This window comes from Rattus norvegicus, chromosome 17, assembly GCF_021556685.1.
Source record: "Rattus norvegicus strain SHRSP/BbbUtx chromosome 17, alternate assembly SHRSP_T2T, whole genome shotgun sequence".
Taxonomy (NCBI): Eukaryota; Metazoa; Chordata; class Mammalia; order Rodentia; family Muridae; genus Rattus; species Rattus norvegicus.
Window position 1 is genome coordinate 14266717 of NC_141550.1, and position 17087 is coordinate 14283803.

Consider the following 17087-nt stretch of genomic DNA (forward strand, 5'->3'; position numbering starts at 1 on the left):
CTGTGTGACGTGGCCCTCAGTAACTATCCATGGTCACACACTGCGCTCTATACTGGATCAAGCTATAGTCACAGAAGAAGGCAGACTGGTGATGATCACTGACCCATCACACAGGCTTAGATGTGTAGTGATAGGGTCTGCCCGCATCAAGGTGAGGAGCAGCTCCCAGGATAGGTGTTCTCTATGTCTGTCCTGGAAATGCAGATAGAGACTCCTGAGATAGTTCTCTATGTCTATCCTGGAAATGTACGTAGAAATTCTCCTAGCTTTGAAACAGGGATAGAATCTTTGTAATTGTTGTCTCTGCATATCATTCTGTACAGTGACAAAAGCCTCAGGTGGGGGGACAGTAAGGGAAGACATTGGGCCACAGACCTGGGTGGGGTCTTCACGGGGTTGGCTCATCCTGAAAAGGTGTAGCCTTTTGTTGTCTCTGTAAAGACAGAAAGATTAATACTATCTGCGCACTAATGGAATTGTGTGTAGATGACACCTCAAAGTGACCGTGACTACCCATGTGCCCTGACTCTCCATGAACTGTACTGAGGCAGAAGCACTTCTGACCTTCCCCCGGCTCCATCACTGTAAGAAAGAAACCACTGCGGTGAAAGACGTGAGCACGAACCATGTGCATATCATGTGTTTGGGAGCACGGCTCTCATCTGACCCTGGTCACTGAGGGGCAGGACAGATTTAATATCTCACCTCAGGGAAGCAGAAGCCTACCTCTTACAGTAGACATTTTCTTCCTGGTCTTGCTCTGCCTCCTCTTCACATCCTGCCATTTAGAAACAAAACAAATTAGCTGGGGTCCCTTCTTCCTCACTCCCGTTAACAAGCTGCCTTCTCTCTTCAGTCCTTCAGTACATGAAATCTTAGTTTCCCAGGGAGCTGTCTCTCATCCCTCCTTGCCTCTTCAACACTGTACATAAATCCATCTCCTTATTGCCTTGTTGCAAAGGTAGGGAAAGGGGGATGTCCTCAGTCAGCGTTCCTCAGACAGGATCCTACCACAGGCTGTGCTCTGCAGCTGCCTCTGGTCTGTCAGGTGATATCTGCTTCCTCAGACCATAGGAGACTCAAGCCCTGATCTGAAGCCCCTGGTCTCATCACCTGCTTCACCTCAGCTCAACCCAAACAAAAGCAATCGCCTAAAAGAGGAGAGATGGTCTTTCTCTGAGCTTGTCCTGTGCCCCCACCAACTCAGAAATATAGTTTGTCCATGGAGCCACAGTAGTCACTGAAGGCCTCTCTGCCTCCTTGTACAGATGGCCTGAGAGAATCAGACATAAACATTAGGGCCACTGCCACCTCCTGCCTGCCAACCCCTGCAGACTCTTTCTGGAGACGTCTTCTGACCTGTGTGCCGCTAGATTTTAGATACCTTCTTTCCATCCTTCTACCTAATCTATCCCCTAACACTAAATACGGAAAAAAGGTAGAGTTTGGGAAAGGGGGACACATTATTGATAGACTATTTTCTTGTGATTGGGGGGGTGAGTTCCTTGGGGCAAGATTGATCTTGACTGTCAGGATATTTGCTTTCTTCCCTGCACATGTCCAGTTTACAATCCGCAAACACCAGCAAAGGATAGCTGCCCACAAGAACCAACAACCCACCATGCTTCTCAAGGATCTAGCATTTATACGCCTTCTGAAATTTCCCAGAATTCCAAAAGACACAACAATGAAACTGTCTTCTGCTGGCAGAATCATGCTCCTGCTTGAAAAGGAGGCAAAACACAGGTCCTGTGGAAAATCTGAGGACGCCCCATTCCCCATGCCTGAGATTAAAATAAACAATCATATTCTTATATTTAGCATAATTTGTCACCACACCTGTTTTTCTAGGAAATGTGAGTAACAGTCCTGAACAATAGACCACTGCTCCATTGTGTGTGAACCAAGGATCCCCTCACCTTTGTGATGTCCCTGTCACTTTCAGGTGGTGGTAACACTAGGCTCTCCTTCAGGAAGTGGATTAGTAGGAAAAAGAGCCCCTCCCTCCACACAGGATGGCAATGCTCAGGTCCATGGCTGTGTCCATGGAGCTGGGGCTCATCCCTGAGTCACTAAGGCTCACTAAGTTCATCAGAGCGAGAAAACTCTCCATCTTCTGAATCCCAGTGCAGCTCACAGACCACTGAACCTGGGTGTATAGCAGGTGAATTCTCTATATGGATCTTGCTGTGTTCCTAAATCTGAGGGCACACCTACTGGAAGCAGACTAGGATTACACGAGTGACCCCAGGCTTATAAGCAGGTATCAGAAAATCCTGGGAACACAGTGACAGTTCCTGCTGCTTTTGATAAAGTGTAAACAATAACTCCATTATTTGCCCCAGCCTGAGGGTCATGCAGAAAGGTTCGCCATCCTGAGGGGAGCTCCAGATGCATCCAAGAACAGCACAGAACACATATTGCTCTTGCCTGGTGACTGTCATAGCATCTTGGATGTTGAAATATGGGCTGTGTTTGTTTGTTTTCTGTGTATGTGTGTGTGTGTGTGTGTGTGTGTGTGTGTGTGTGTGTGTGTGTGTAGCACTTTTGCTCCTATCTAACACTCTTCTCAGAGGACAATGTCTGCCATCTTCAGTGACCCTGGTGTTAAGGCGTTCTGGCCAGCTTTCTCCATCAAGTTTTCTTTTGTTTTGTGTTTGTCCCCTACCTCCTTCCCTCCCCCTCTCCTTTTCTCCTTCTCCTCTTTTTTCTCATCTTCTTCCTTTTACTCCTCCTCCTCCTCCTCCTTCGTTCAAGATGCACTTTATCCTACCAAGCAGGATGCGCTGCTAAGTTATAGGGACACTACCCCGAAAGCTGTCAGTAAGGTTTAGACCGGGTGCTTTCAGAAGAAAGATGCGAGTGATGTCTTGTGGACGGAGGCAGTGGGGTGGGGGAGGTGCACCCTAGCTGGCACATTCCTTGAAAGGAAGCACAGAGCACAAAAAGCCTGTTTTCTTACCCCTGCTGTAATAGGATTGCCTACCTGTGGTCTGAATGTGAGTCTTCTCACTAGAGAGCAGGAGTCACATGATTTCAACTTAACCATTCAGGAGAGTCCTTGTTGGCTAGCCAGTCTGATTGGCCAAGTTCTGGACATGTGACCAAATAGAACACAGATCAGGAGTCACAGTTGGTGTGAGGTAGCTGAGACAGTTGGTATCTGGCCTGCTATAATTGAGGTTGAGATTTCACTCCAGGACTCCAGTGGCAGAGACAGTGCTCTGAGGCAGCCTGTGAGACCATGATTGGAGAAGAGGCCCCTGTCTACTCCCCAATACTCAGGTAAAGCCTGGTTTTCCTAGTCTTGCTAATGAGATGAGACCCTCACCCCGCCTTATCAGCTTGTCTGAATCACTTTGGTTGGATTCTAGGCACTGACCCTTTCTTTCCAGTGCTTACTTAGCTAATGGAGGCCTCGGGGCTGCAGGAGTCTGGATTCTGAACCTCTCAGGACTCTGTGCAGCACTCACTGGGCAGTCTGAGGTGACTGAGACACCCAGGCCCCTGCCTAGCACCCGCCCTGCGGACCGTCGCAGGGAAGCAGAGCCCTGCCCTCTTCCATGTCCCTTCTTTATGTCCTGGATCCTGCAAACGTGCACATTCTGCATAGTAAACACACTGCATTTGTCTTTAGCAACTTGGCTTGTCACCTGCAGCATTGACTTTTGTTCCACCCATTTGCTGGAAAATGACAAAATGTCATCCTTAAGGCTCGGTGCTTTTTTTGTCTTGTGTATACTTCACACGCTTTTATTTATGGATCTGTGTGCTTTAAACTTACCCTATGTTCGTGAGTGAACTGATCTTGATCATGAGCATGTGTCACTGAACTAGTGTGAACCACCAAGGTCTACTGCATCATTTACATGAAAATAGTGGCCCAATATTTGGTTTCTTGTAGTTTTAGTTGCATGTGTGTCTGCACACATGTTAATGCCCGAGGACAAATTGTGAGGCCAGTTCTCCAGTCATCAAGTGTGGTGGTCAGCAACTCTTCCCAGTAAAGCAGTGGTTTTCTGGTAGTCTGTTCTTGGCTCCAGGGTAACCTCGTCTGGACTGGACACTGGAAAGTGTCGCTTCCCTTCTACTTTATGGAATTATTTTAGGGTCATTGGTATCCTTTCAAAGACTGGTAGGAGTCATCCATGAATATGTCTGGCCCTGGAATTTTGGTGGTTTTTTTTGTTGTTGTTCATTAATCTTTCATCTTCATTGACTGCTAATGATCTCCTCAGGAAGTTTATATGGTTTTGGAAATTTGCCCCATTCCTACCAGTTTAGTGGGCCAGCAGAAGTTGGTGGTTTCCACCAGGGTATCTTAGCTAGCAGTGTGTGTGTGTGTGTGTGTGTGTGTGTGTGTGTATACGTGTACATACGTACGTACATGTATGTGCATGTGTGCACGCATGTCTGTCTGTCTGTCTCTGTGTGTGTTGGCAACAGGGTTTACCATGCTGGTTCTCATATCTCTTGGATCATTTTGGACTGGTAGGAAGGAGGTGTTTTCCAGACATGACTTTCCGTAGTGGCAAGATGCAGGATGTCCACATATGTGCTTGAGCCTTCAATACTGTCACTATGATTTCTGTTCGGTAAGCAGAAGAAAACTTGCTGGTCACATTGAACACACAGCAGAGGGTGGAGCCTGCTGATATGTCTCAGTCAGTCTCTGAGGGCATTAAGGTCACAAGGAGTAAATGCAGACTTGGGTGCATTCCTGACATCCCTTGAAAGGTAAACAGCTCTGTGGGCAGTTGGAGAAAGTCCCAGTTGCTGGACTTTACAAACTGATCGATCCTTCACAATTACTCATGCATACACATTCCAGAGGAGAGCTTTATCGCCTCTCTTTGGCCTGGCCCATGTGGATAATAGCATTTCCTGGCCCAGAATGCATTTATAACATGGGTTAGGGAATGCTGTTGATACAGCTCAGGGCTACTCAGTACTGAGTCAGTGAGGTGTTTTAACCTTTCTGACAGACTCTGTCCTGTGTCTCTCAAATGATGAAGGAGAAGAGGCTCATCTCTGTGGTTGTTGAACCATGGGAGCAGGGAGTATCCTGACAAGGACTGAGAGGTTCAGGACGGAGCCAGGTTCTAGCTTCCTGGGGATGTGTGTCTGTACACCATCAGACAGCAATGAGACTCTGGGTCTGTGTGCTTATAGGCTTCCTCCAGTGGCTGGAATTTACCTACTAGCTCTACGCTCTGTCAGCTTACAGCAGCACCAGCCATGATGTCATGGTCAAAGTGGTCAAGCACAGCACCCTATGCCAGCTCCTGACTTTGTATTTGCAACATGTCCTGGATCTGTGACCACCAGCAGCAGGTGAGTTACCCATGGGAAATGGGACCCTTTGGTTCCATTTGCACATTTATTAGTCTGAACAGTCCTGTCCTCTCTCTCCCAGCAGATGGTGCAATGAACTTCCTGAACAAGATGTGAAAGTGTTTCCCGCTGAGCCTTGAGAGGTGAACATACATCGCGCCTGTCATCTGGATGGAACAACTTGAGGAAGGGCCGTCCATATTCCTGCTCCCTAACCAGGACACTGCTAAGGTGAATATGAGGAGTAAGTCCATCTCTGACTTCTTTTCCCTGAAGGGCTTCACTGCCCTGAAGTCGGCACACCTGTGTATGCCCTGCCTGTGACGTCACTGATGCAAACCAAATGGAGAGAGCAGCATGGCCGATGCCTGCCCTGTGGACTACACTGATAGTCTAAGAGCAAGACAAGCACCAAGGGCTGTCATGGCAGTGAGTCAAAGCCAAAGTACGCAGAGATAACGAGGAAGAAAGGAGAAACTTGACGGAGTGAGGAGAGCATTGGCATCCATTTTGGAAGGCCATGCCCACTGCAATAGGTAAAGCAGAGTAGCTTCTCTCCAGGAGCCTGGACCTAATGGCAGAAGTTTCGGGCGATCCCTGAGCATGCTCCATGGAGGAAGACCCTCATGTCCCGAGTGTGCGCAGTACAGGAGTTCACTAAACTCAGCATGCTTAAGGAAGAGTTTACCACTCTCCTGGGCATGCTTAAATGACAGACAGAAGAGAGAAGATTACCTTTCAGCAGATTCCAAGGTGCCTGCCTCCCAGTGTGGCAAAGGATACCAAACTGTGGCTGAGAACACCACAGTTGACACTGAGACTTGCTGCCAGCTCTTGGGCCCAGGGAGCACATGGAACTGTTTGAGGTCTGAAGCTGTGTTCTGTAGACCGAATGTTAGAATACTATGGGGAGCTGTGTGCAATTCACTCAGTGTAAGCAGGAGTCAGTCATGAAAATGATGTGGAATGACATAGTTGCTTTTCCTTTGTCCTGTCTGCCGCATCTCCATCATATAAGCCAGGGGTTCTCAGTCTTCCAAACTCTGCAACCATAATACAGTTCCACATGTTGTGGTGACCACCCCAACCATAAAAGTACTCCCTTGTTACTTCCAAACTGCAATTTTCTACTGCTGTGAATCAGAATGTTACTACCTGATGCAGGATATCCGATATGCAACCCCATAGTGGTGGTGACCCACAGGCTGTGTATGCTACCACTTTATGCAGATCTTGCAGGGATAGCAGCTTGGCCCTGAAACCTGACAGGGCCTGAGGTCCAGGGGTGGTGCACAGCTTCCTGCTACATTGCTCTGTCTTCTGCGATGAGCTGTCTACATTGGTGAAGTATAATGGTGTAGGAATATATATATATATATATGTATATATATATATCACAATTATATACAAATATTTAGTCATAATTCATGGCAAATTAAGCTATTAAGAGGACACCCCTGTCCTTCATGTGCCCAGTCTGAGGGAGGCACAGGAAAAGTTTACAGTGACAGGAGAGATGTGAGGCCATTCTGCTAGGTCCACTTGTGTTTTAAGTGTGAATCAGTTTTCCTTGCTCACTCCCTAAATTCTGGGTGTTTGATCTTACACTGTGTCTCGTCTGGGTTCCTCTCTTTCAGGAGCACGAGAATCCACCTTGCTACATGTTAAAGAAGAGAGACAACTGGAGCCTTCCCCTTACACTCGTGCACTCCATCTAGCAGGCTTCAAAAGCCTAATCTGTGATTCTAGACACCGGGAAGGAGGAGACTGAGGGGTGAAGGCTGGCCTGGCCTGCGTGTTCTGCCAGGGCAGTGACCTGCAAATGATGTTCCGCTGACGAGATTGTTGTGTAGTAACTGGGGAAGTCTAAGAGGCTTTTCAAAAGTAAACAGCATATGCATCTGGAGCATGCTGGGAACATAATTTTCATAGTAATATTATTTTCAATAATCTATGAGATTGTTTAATAGTTTGTTAATTTATATATTTTGTTTACTTTTGTTTGATGAGCTTGTTGGGATTTTCAATATATGGATCCAAGTACTATATTAATGAAACGTCTACTGGCAGTTCCAGTAGGAGAGCAACTAATCCTTCCTTCCTCTTTTACTTCCGCCTTTCCTTCTTTCCTTCTCACATATGCTCTCCTTTTTTTCCAGTCCTTTGGGTCTCAGACCACTCTCTCCTGGACTGGAGATTACATTTATAACCACCTCTGTTCTGGCATGGTAGCAAGACCAACACTCCATAATCTGAGAAAGCTGAGGCTGGAGAATCTTGATGTTGTTGGCCAAATGGGCTGCATTAAAAACAAACAAATCCCAGTCAACCTCAAGAACCATAACCAAAAGCAAGCTCCTTCTCAAAACCATGTTCCTCTTTAAGTTTACCAACCTACCCTCTCAAGCCCGTGATCTCAGCTGTTCACTGATGGGGTTAGCCTTGCATTTTCCTTTTTAGCATTTTGTTTCATCCTCCTGCCCACATTTCTTTCTCAGATGATTCCTTTCATACTCTATACTTTATTGGGTCATGTTAATTATTTTGCTGATTTTGTAACCATAGTTACTAGATGCTCTAATGATGTACCCAAAACTATTTCAGATTGGTTGTAATCTAGCTTTGATAAAATAGAAAAAACGACTTCAAAACAGCTGCTCTTTCCCTCCCCTGTGCCATATGGCCGTTTTTATTACATCTCTGTGATAGAAACCAAATCAACATGTTGCTTCATTACTCTATAGAACTCCAAGCCCTCTTGGGTCTGTTCATTTCTGCACAGAACATATTACTCCTGTCTTTGCCATTTCTCTGTTTAAGTTTGATTTACCACCTGGTACCATTTCCTTACACACTGGGACTTTCCTTTCCCTTTGTGACTTGTAAGGCAGCCACATCCCACTCCTTAATTTGTCCTTTGCTGTGGGTCAATTTTCCAGGAGCCTGTACGGCTGGACAGAGTTTGAAGCAGCTTTAAAGACTGAGGGTCTCCAGATGTTCCTGCTCTCTGACTATACTGAATGCTTGCTGATAACTTCTAGAAAGTCCTAAACATTCTTGCCCATTCTGAGGGTTAAAAAAACCGCTGGCTTAGGCAATATAGACCCATACCAAAACGGCAGGGCATTAAGTAAGGTATCTTTTGTTACTTTTCTGCAGGATTCTTTCAGAACTAACTCTCAGCCTGTTGGTGGAGTCCCAGAAAAAAAAAAAGTAGTCTTTTATTTTCGATTCTTCCCCCTTTTCCGTAGGACTGAAGCCTCCACACTTTGGTTTTCCATATCTAAAAAGTTCTCTGAGAATCTGTACTCAAAAAATTTCTCTTGAAAATGTCTAAAGAAAAAAGATTCTGTTTTTTCTTTGTCCTTAGCATTTATGTACCTTTCAGAATATATGATCACATGCTAAAAATTTATCACAAGTTTATGCAAAACTGCAAATCATAAATTGAACAAGAAGTTTACAACAGAGAATGTTTGCATGCCTGTCCCTTAAGAGTCATTATCTGGTCAAACATTATCTCTCACAAACTCAGCAGGTTCAATGAAAGCAAGACACCTTAATTTTTGTGACTAAGGTATTATTGATGTTTTCTATAGATAAACTCAGGTTTTTTACTGGATATTTTTTATTTACATTTCAAGTGTTATTGTCTTTATTTCCCAGACTTAAGCCTCCTATCCCATCCTCTTCACCTCCTTCTATAAGGATGTTCCCCTCCCCAACCAGCCCCCCTTCCCACCCCCTGACATTCCCCTACACTGGGGAGTCCAGCCTTGGACCACAGGCTTCTTCTTCCATTGGTGCCCAACAAGGCCATCCTCTGCTACATATGCAACTGGAACCATGGGTCTGTCCATGTGTACTCTTTGGGTAGTGATTTAGTCCCTTGAAGCTCTGGTTGGTTGGCTTTGTTCTTATGGGGTTGCAAGCCCCTTCAGCTCTTTCAATCCTTTCTCTAATTCCTCCAATGGTGATTCTGTTCTTAGTTCAATGGTTTGCTGCTAGCATTCGCCTCTGTATTTGACATGCTCTGGCTGTACCTCTCAGGAGACATCTATATCCAGCTCCTGTCAGCATGCACTTCTTAGCTTCATCAATCTTATCTAGTTTTGGTGGCTGTCTATATATGGGCTGTATATCCAGGTGGGGCAGGCTCTGAATGGCCGTTCCTTCAGTCTCTGCTCCAGACTTTGCCTCCATATCCCCTCCTATGAATATTTTTGTTCTTCCTGTTAAGAAGGAATGAAGTATCCATACTTGGAATGTCCTTTTTGTGGTCTGTGGATTGCATCCTGGTTAATTTGAGCTTTTGGGCTAATATCCACTTATCAGTGAGTGCATACCATGTGTGTTTTTCTGTGATTGGGTTACCTCACTCAGGATGATATTTTCTAGTTCAGTCCATTTGCCTATGAATTTCATGAAGTCATTGTTTTTGATAGCTGAGTAATATTCCATTGTGTAGATGTACCACATTATCTGTATCCATTCCTCTGTTGAAGGGCATCTTGGTTTCTTCCTGCTTCTGGCTGTTATAAATAAGGCTGCGATGAACATAGTGGAGCACGTGTCTTTTTTATATGTTGGGGCATCTTTTGGGTATAAGCCAAGGAGAGGTATAGCTGGGTCCTCAGGTAGTGGAATGTCCAATTTTCTGAGGAGCCTCCAGACTGATTTCCAGATTGGCTGTACCAGTTTGCAATCCCACCAACAATGGAGTAGTGTTCCTCTTTCTCCACATCCTCACCAGCATCTGTTCTCACCTGAGTTTTTGATCTTAGCTACTTTGAATGGTGTGAGGTGGAATCTCAGGGTTGTTTTGATTTGCTTTTTCTCTGATGACTAAGGATGTTGAGCATCTCTTTAGGTACTTCTCAGCCATTGGATATTCTTCAGCTGACAATTCTATGTTTAGCTCTGTACCCCTGTACCCCATTTTTAAGTAGGGTTATTTGGCTTTCTGGAGTCTAGCTTCTTGAGTTCTTTGTATATTTTGGCTATTAGCCCTCCATCAGATGTAGGATTGGTAAACATCTTTTCTCAATGTGTTGGTTGCCATTCTGTCCTAATGACAGCGTCCTTTGCCTTACAGAAGTTTTGCAATTTTATGAAGTCCCATTTGTCGACTCTTGATCTTAGAGCATACCATTGGTGTTTTGTTCAGGAAATTTTCCTCAGTGTCCATGTGTTTGAGGCTCTTCCCCACTTTTTCTTCTATTAGTTTGAGTGTATTTGGTTTGATGTGGAGGTCCTTGATCCACTTGAACTTGAGCTTTGTACAGGGCGATAAGAATGGATTGATCTGAATTCTTCTACATGCTGACCTCCAGTTGAACCAGCACCATTTGTTGAAAATGCTATCTTTTTTCCATTGGATGGTTTTAGCTCCTTTGTCAAAGACCAAGTGACCATAGGCATATGGATTCATTTCTGGGCCTTCAACTCTATTCCATTGATCTATCTGCCTGTCTCTGTACCAATACCATGCAGTTTTTATCACTATTGCTCTGTAATACTGCTTGAGATCAGGGATGGTGATTCCCCCAGAAGTTTTTATTGTTGAGCATACTTTTCACTATCCTGGGTTTTTCGTTATTCCAAAAGAATTTGCAAATTGCTCTTTCTAACTCTATGAAGAATTGAATTGGAATTTTGATGGGGATTGCATTGATTTTGTAGATTGCTTTTGGAAAATGGTCATTTTTTACTACATAAATCCTACCAATCTATGAGCATGGGAAGTCTTTTAATCTTCTGAGATCTTCTTCAATTTCTTTCTTGAGAGACTTGAAGTTCTTGTTATACAGATCTTTCACTTGCTTGGTCAGAGTCACACTTAGGTATTTTATGTTATTTGGGACTATTGTGAAGGGTGTCATTTCCCTGATTTCTTTATCAGCCTGTTTGAGAAGAGAAGGCTACTGATTTGTTTGTAAACTTTGTTTTTTTATCTTTTTTCCTTGCAGCTTTAGGAAATTATTTGTTCGATTTTTATGACCTTTGATTGTTTTACAACCTCTTGGAATATGCTCAAATTTGCAGATGTCTGCTTTCTATCTCAGAAGAAATTAACTCTTCTGTAGCCTTGAAGAAGTGTAGAGTTCTCACTACAGTTTTCATATGAGGTAGGACAACAGCAATCCTGTTATTAAAGATGTTAACAATTCTGAATATAATTGTAGGAATTCCTTATATGATCATGATTAAGAATTAAGAAATCATCTATTTACCTATATAGCATCACTATAAGACACTATACATTGGTTGTTCTGCAGAAATGTGCTCAAAATGGTGGACTAATAGCTAGTGTTTGTATATAAATTTAATAATAACTGAAAAGCCCATCAAGAGCAGGAATCTTTCCTCCAATGTAATCTTCTCAGCCTAAAGAAGCAAGTCCGACATATTCTACATTCCATAAGGGAATCCTCTCAGGAAGATCACCTGCTAGGTTTTGGGTTCTCCTAGATGGCAGCTGGCACCAATGGCTTTATGCACGACTCCTGATTGCTGTTTGTTTCCAATTTCTTTGTATCTGAGCGAATGGTTATGCCTCTTGGGGCTTCTTTGTAGACAGCTGCTGATTCCAATATTTATTCTAATTGGGTCTGGGTCACAGGCTCTCTGGTGAGCCGGACCTGGCTCCTGCTTCTCTCCAGTTCTCCTGTACCAACATGGATGGTCTTTCCCCTTGGGAGTGGGAAGCTAGTCAAAGCCCCTTCCTCTCTTCAGTCACTTTGGATGTTGGTCAAAGGGTCTGTGGGTTTCAACTCCTGACTCTGCTATATTTTTTCAATTCCTGGTATCTGAATGGATGGTTGTGTTCCTCAGGGCTGCCATGGTCCCAGCTCATTCTGCTTCCTGGTCTGCTCTGGTTTGTGTGATAGAAACACCAGAGAAATGGGATGAGTCTCCCGGTTGGGATGTCAGTGATTGTACTTTATAGCCTTTTACCTTTGAACCCTTCAGTGTCCTTCAGGATCTGGAACAGACACTCAGAGGGGATTGCAGCTCAGCTACCATAGTGTAGATGCCCTTGTTTCTGGTTACAGCCTCCTGTATTTGCTCAGTACCTGATGGGGGCTGTCATTCCTTAAAGAATCTCCCTGTCCCTTGCATTTTGTGGTGAGATTTCCATATTAGAAACAGTACTTGAATGCTCTTCAGAAATATTGATGTAGGAGCCTCTCCTTTTTTTGGTATATATAGGGAGGACTGACTCCCAGTCTTTGCTGTATCCTTTAGCTGGGTGGAGGTTTGGATAAAAGACCTTACTGTCCCGAGACATGTTCCCTGACTTATCCCTCTAGGTCTTGTAATCCTCTGCGTCTCTCGATGGGGAGGAAACCCTTGAGATCATTCACTTTGATCTTATCCTTGGGGACTCTGAACTCTTGAGTCTCCACCCTCCTATGTCTTCTTCTGACAACATCACCTAAGCCCTGGGAAGTTTGGGCTTTTGCCATGTATTCTGGAAGCTGGGCAGAGTGCTGTGAAGGCAAGCTGACATTGGTGGGGTGTATGTACTGTAGTGGGGCCTTCTGGATGACATCTCACAGGCCAGGTCTGGGGCTGCTTGTTTGATCTCAAGTCAATCTTACTGTATACTTGTGTTTTTAGAGCTGTGTCCCATGAGTGCTGTGGGGTAGGTGTTTAGAGATATTCTCTCCTAATAGCCTCTGGAGATTCAAATTCTTGGGACTGATGTTGATGGCTGGGCCATTGGGAAACCTATTGGATCTCAGTCTAACTCCCCAGTCAGGGAGGCTCTCCTTTCACCTCTCATGTATTGGTTTGTTTTGATCACTGAAGTTCAGACCCTATCTTTAGGGCCTATTGTTCTTGTACCCCAGAGCATATACCCTGAGGCCACATCCTCTGATCTCTCCTATGTTGCAATCCTGGCCATTTCGGGTAGTCCTGATAGCAGAATGCTTTTTCCAGTCCCTTTGATAGTCGTGTTCTGCTGGGATCTGGTCTCGAGGCAGGGAGCACAGAGCCTAGAACTCAGGTATCTCTGCCATGGATCTCAATGAGCCTTTGAGCGCACATGGCTGGCTGCAGGTGGAGGGACTCTTTGTGTCTCCTGCACCTCTGCAGCTGAGTGCATAGACAGAGCCCTCTCTAGCCTGGCAGCTGATACACTTTCTCCCCTTGTCCCTCTTGGGTCCTGGTGATGCAAATTTTTCAGATCCATGGCAGCCAGGGAATACTTAGTATTAAGGCGTGGAGTCACAGATGATGAGGATATTCAGCCTTGGAGTCACAGATGGGTGAGAATGGACACACAATGTGTAGAAGGTTTGAAGCTGAAACTGCAGGTGGGATGAGATCCCTTGCCTCAGGAATCTGCAGCTATTGTCTCCTTCTGCGTTTCACTGGAAGGTATGTGATGTTTGATTCCTGCTCCCATTCAGTCTTTGAGTCAAGCAGGGAACGATGCTCAGCAGGGTTCACACAGAAGAGCTGGTTTCTCCTCAGTGCAGGGTTCCTGACTCCAGCCTCTTCCCAGGGCTGCTGCTCAAAGTGCAGGTTAGGCCTTTGTCCCTAACACCTAGGCTCTTATTGAAGGTGTTCTGTGTGTTACACTTAGCTATTGCCTTTCTGAGGGCATCTCTCAGCACAGACCCCGTCACCTGGCCCCACTGGTAGCTTTTGGGGTTGAGGATGTAGGGCTGGGCAGGATAGGAGAGTTCAGGCTTGTTCTTAGAACAACACAGTGTTTGCTGGACATTGACCCTGGATGAAAGTAAGTTCACGGGATGGCAACAACCAGAGGGACGTTCCTTGTTGTCCTTGATTGCCTTGTCTTCTTCATTCTGTGACTATTCATGATGGTGGATCGTCGGACAATGCTCAGGATGCTGGAGGCTGATCTGGTAGTTTTAGTCTGCAGGGTCCCCTGGACAAGTTGTCAGTGTGCCGAGTAATGGCTGTTTCATGTTTTCGTTCCTTGGAACCTGTCGTGCCTTTCCAATTCAGTCCGTTTGCCAGGGCTGGATTTCAGTTAGACACCATATCTTTCAGTGCTAGGCTCAGCTCTTCCACAGGCCCTACTCTGTAAACAATCGGTGTTGGTTTGGTGTGGAACTTGGAAGTTCTTCCAGTTCCTGGACCTCAGTCACAACAACCAAGCTTGGAATTACAAATGGTTGATGCAATGGCTGCTCCTGGGAAATCTCTGGAGGTCTTCCAGCCTTCTTTAGCCCTCGGACAGGGACAAATGCATCACTAAATGTCACAGTTTATATCCGGATGATGAAGGGCTTCTGAAGGCCTGGTCAGTAGCCACAACTGACTGAGAACACAGGATATGCCCCTGACAAGTCCACTAAACTTCAGCTGTATAGGATCCTCCAAGACCTTGAGGTAGGACAGCTGAGAGAAAGGACTATAATCCATTTTCTGATTAGGGTTTGAAAAAGGCTGTGGTGTGGAAAAGTTGCTTCGTCGGACTGCAAGAGACAGGAGGCAAAAGCGTCAGGCCTTTGCAGAAGATCATTAGACTGTGTAAATATGGTGCCTGTAGCCATAGAGTCCCTCCACTGCCTCCATATCCCATACCCCCTAGTGTCACATCCAATAGGGGTGTGTTCCAATCCCACCCTGCATGGCACCTTCAGTATGGAGACCCCCAGACTCTGTGCTCACATTATGGAGTGAAGAATTCCACAAGACTTAGAGATTTTCTTACATATTCACAGGTTGTGATGGAGCCTGGACCTCTTCCTCGTTTTTTCCGCCATCTCTATCCCTGGAGATGGTTCTGTAGGGTAAGAACGAGGAATAAGAGCACACAGGAGTGCGGCATCTCTCTTATGAGTACCCATGGTCTGCCTCTCATGCTCATCAATCATAGTGCAAGGGCAGAGCACGGACATAGAGCACGGGGAATGGCGGGACCTCACCTTTCCATTGCCACTTTGCTTGTTCCTCCCTTAACCCATGTCTTCCTCCTTACAACAGAGCAAGGTTTACAGGTTCAGCATCTGAAAGAGAAATGCAGCTGGCAGAACTGAAGCTCCCTGCTGTAAGGGGGACCAGGGAGTCCCCATACAGGGCACAGCATCACTCCAGTGCCTTGAACAACACTCCCGTGTGCAGCACACATCACAGTCCAACCACAGCTTCCTCCTATCACCAAACCTGGGAATTCCTCATTTCAATGTCCTTCCCAGAAGCCCCCTCTTCCTTCTTCATCTCATGTCCTCAGGCATGGCCGTCTTCATGATCTCCTCACTAAGGGGCAGGCCACACGGGATTCCTCTCCACAGGAAAGCAGGAGCCTACCTTTTGCAGGAGCAGTTTTCTCCCTGGTCTTGCTCTGCCCCCTGCTCAGCCCCTGTGAGTTTCAAACAATTCCAATGAGCTGGGGACTCTCTACTCCCTCTGGTTGGGAATCTGCCTGTTCTCTGTGCTCACGGATAACATGAAATCCATTTCCCAGGGAGCTCCCACTAATCCATCCTTGACCCATTCACAGTCTGTATAAACATTTCCTTTTGGCCCTGTTGGAAATAGCAGAAGGCACTGTCTGTGCCACATGTACCACAAATGTCCCCATTCACTGTTCCTCAGAGAAGCTCCTACCCAAGCCCAAGCTCTGCAGCGGCCTCTGGGCTGTGAGGTGATATCTGCTTCCTCAGAGCAGAGACTCAGTCCGTGATCTGAGGCCCATGGCCTCATCACCTGCTTCACATTAGTTCACCACAAACGTAGACAAGTCCCTGAGCAGAGGACAACGGCTTTTCTCATAGCTTGTCCCATGTCCTCACCAACTCAGAAATAGTCTGTCCATGGAGCCATGTCATCCTGAGTAACCTTTCTGTTACTCTCTATAGATGGTCTGAGAGCTTCACCTGGTCACCCCAGGGGCACTCTCACCGCTGGTCTACCTGCCATTTGCTGCAGACTGAGGTGCTGCCCTGACGAGAGATTTCCCCTCCCCTATCTGTACCTAGAGTTTGAATGTTTGCTACTCTTCCACCCTTCTCCACCCTTTTTCTTCCACTCTCTCAATCAATTAACTAAATAGGAGAGAAAATGGGGAAAGGGGTTGTATTGTTAGACTACTTCCTGTTGATTAGGGAGATTGAATTCCTTGGGCAAAGTTTGATCTTTGCCATCAGGATATCCAATTTCTTCTTTCTTCTGTGCACACAAATAATTACCTCAAACACCAACCACTGATAGCAAACAACCGACAACCACCAACCCCCCAGCCCTCCTAAGGCCCTGTCCTTTCTATGCCCTCTGAGAAGCCCTCAGAATTCCGAGTCACAGAAACATGGAAACTGTCTGCTGCTCCCAAAATCACGCACCGGCTGGAGCATGAGGGAAATCATAGTCAGTTGATGTGAAAAATCTGAAATAGCGCCCTACTCCCTACCTGTGGTCAAAATACAAATGTAGTCTTATGTTTATGTTAAAAGAACCAAAAATGCTTACATTTGTCAGCACTCTTGTCTCTCAGGAATGTGAGAGTAAAGTTGTGAACAATCGACTGCATTTCCATTGTGTGTGAACCATGTTTGCTCTCCTTGGGATGCCCCCTTTGCTGTTGGTGACCATGGATACTCCTTGAAGAATGGGATTAGTAGGACAAGACCCCTTGTTCCCACACATCCCAATGCTCATGTCCACTGCTATGTCCATGGGGCTGGGGCTCATCCCTGAGTCTCCCACGCTGTTCATCAGGAGAGAATTCTCCGTCTTCTGAACTGCAGAGCGGCTCCCAGGACACTGAGTCC

At 45.8% G+C, this 17087-nt stretch overlaps 1 long non-coding RNA gene and 1 pseudogene across 7 annotated transcripts; one reads left to right on the forward strand and one right to left on the reverse strand.

Moving 5' to 3' along the window:
- The first annotated feature begins 1945 nt into the window (after nucleotides 1-1945).
- Nucleotides 1946-7288, forward strand: LOC102549715 (uncharacterized). Of its 7 annotated transcripts, none has more exons than XR_015641496.1 (4): nucleotides 1946-2164; nucleotides 5173-5334; nucleotides 5420-5565; nucleotides 6972-7288. It is a non-coding gene; the product is annotated as an uncharacterized LOC102549715 (long non-coding RNA). The 7 variants fall into 7 exon arrangements; XR_015641499.1 differs by having other exon boundaries at nucleotides 2026-2164; nucleotides 5417-5565; XR_015641495.1 differs by lacking the exon at nucleotides 1946-2164 and adding an exon at nucleotides 3118-3285 and having other exon boundaries at nucleotides 5417-5565.
- Nucleotides 7289-11725: 4437 nt separating this feature from the next.
- Nucleotides 11726-17064, reverse strand: LOC120097933 (uncharacterized; annotated as a pseudogene).
- Nucleotides 17065-17087: the final 23 nt, after the last annotated feature.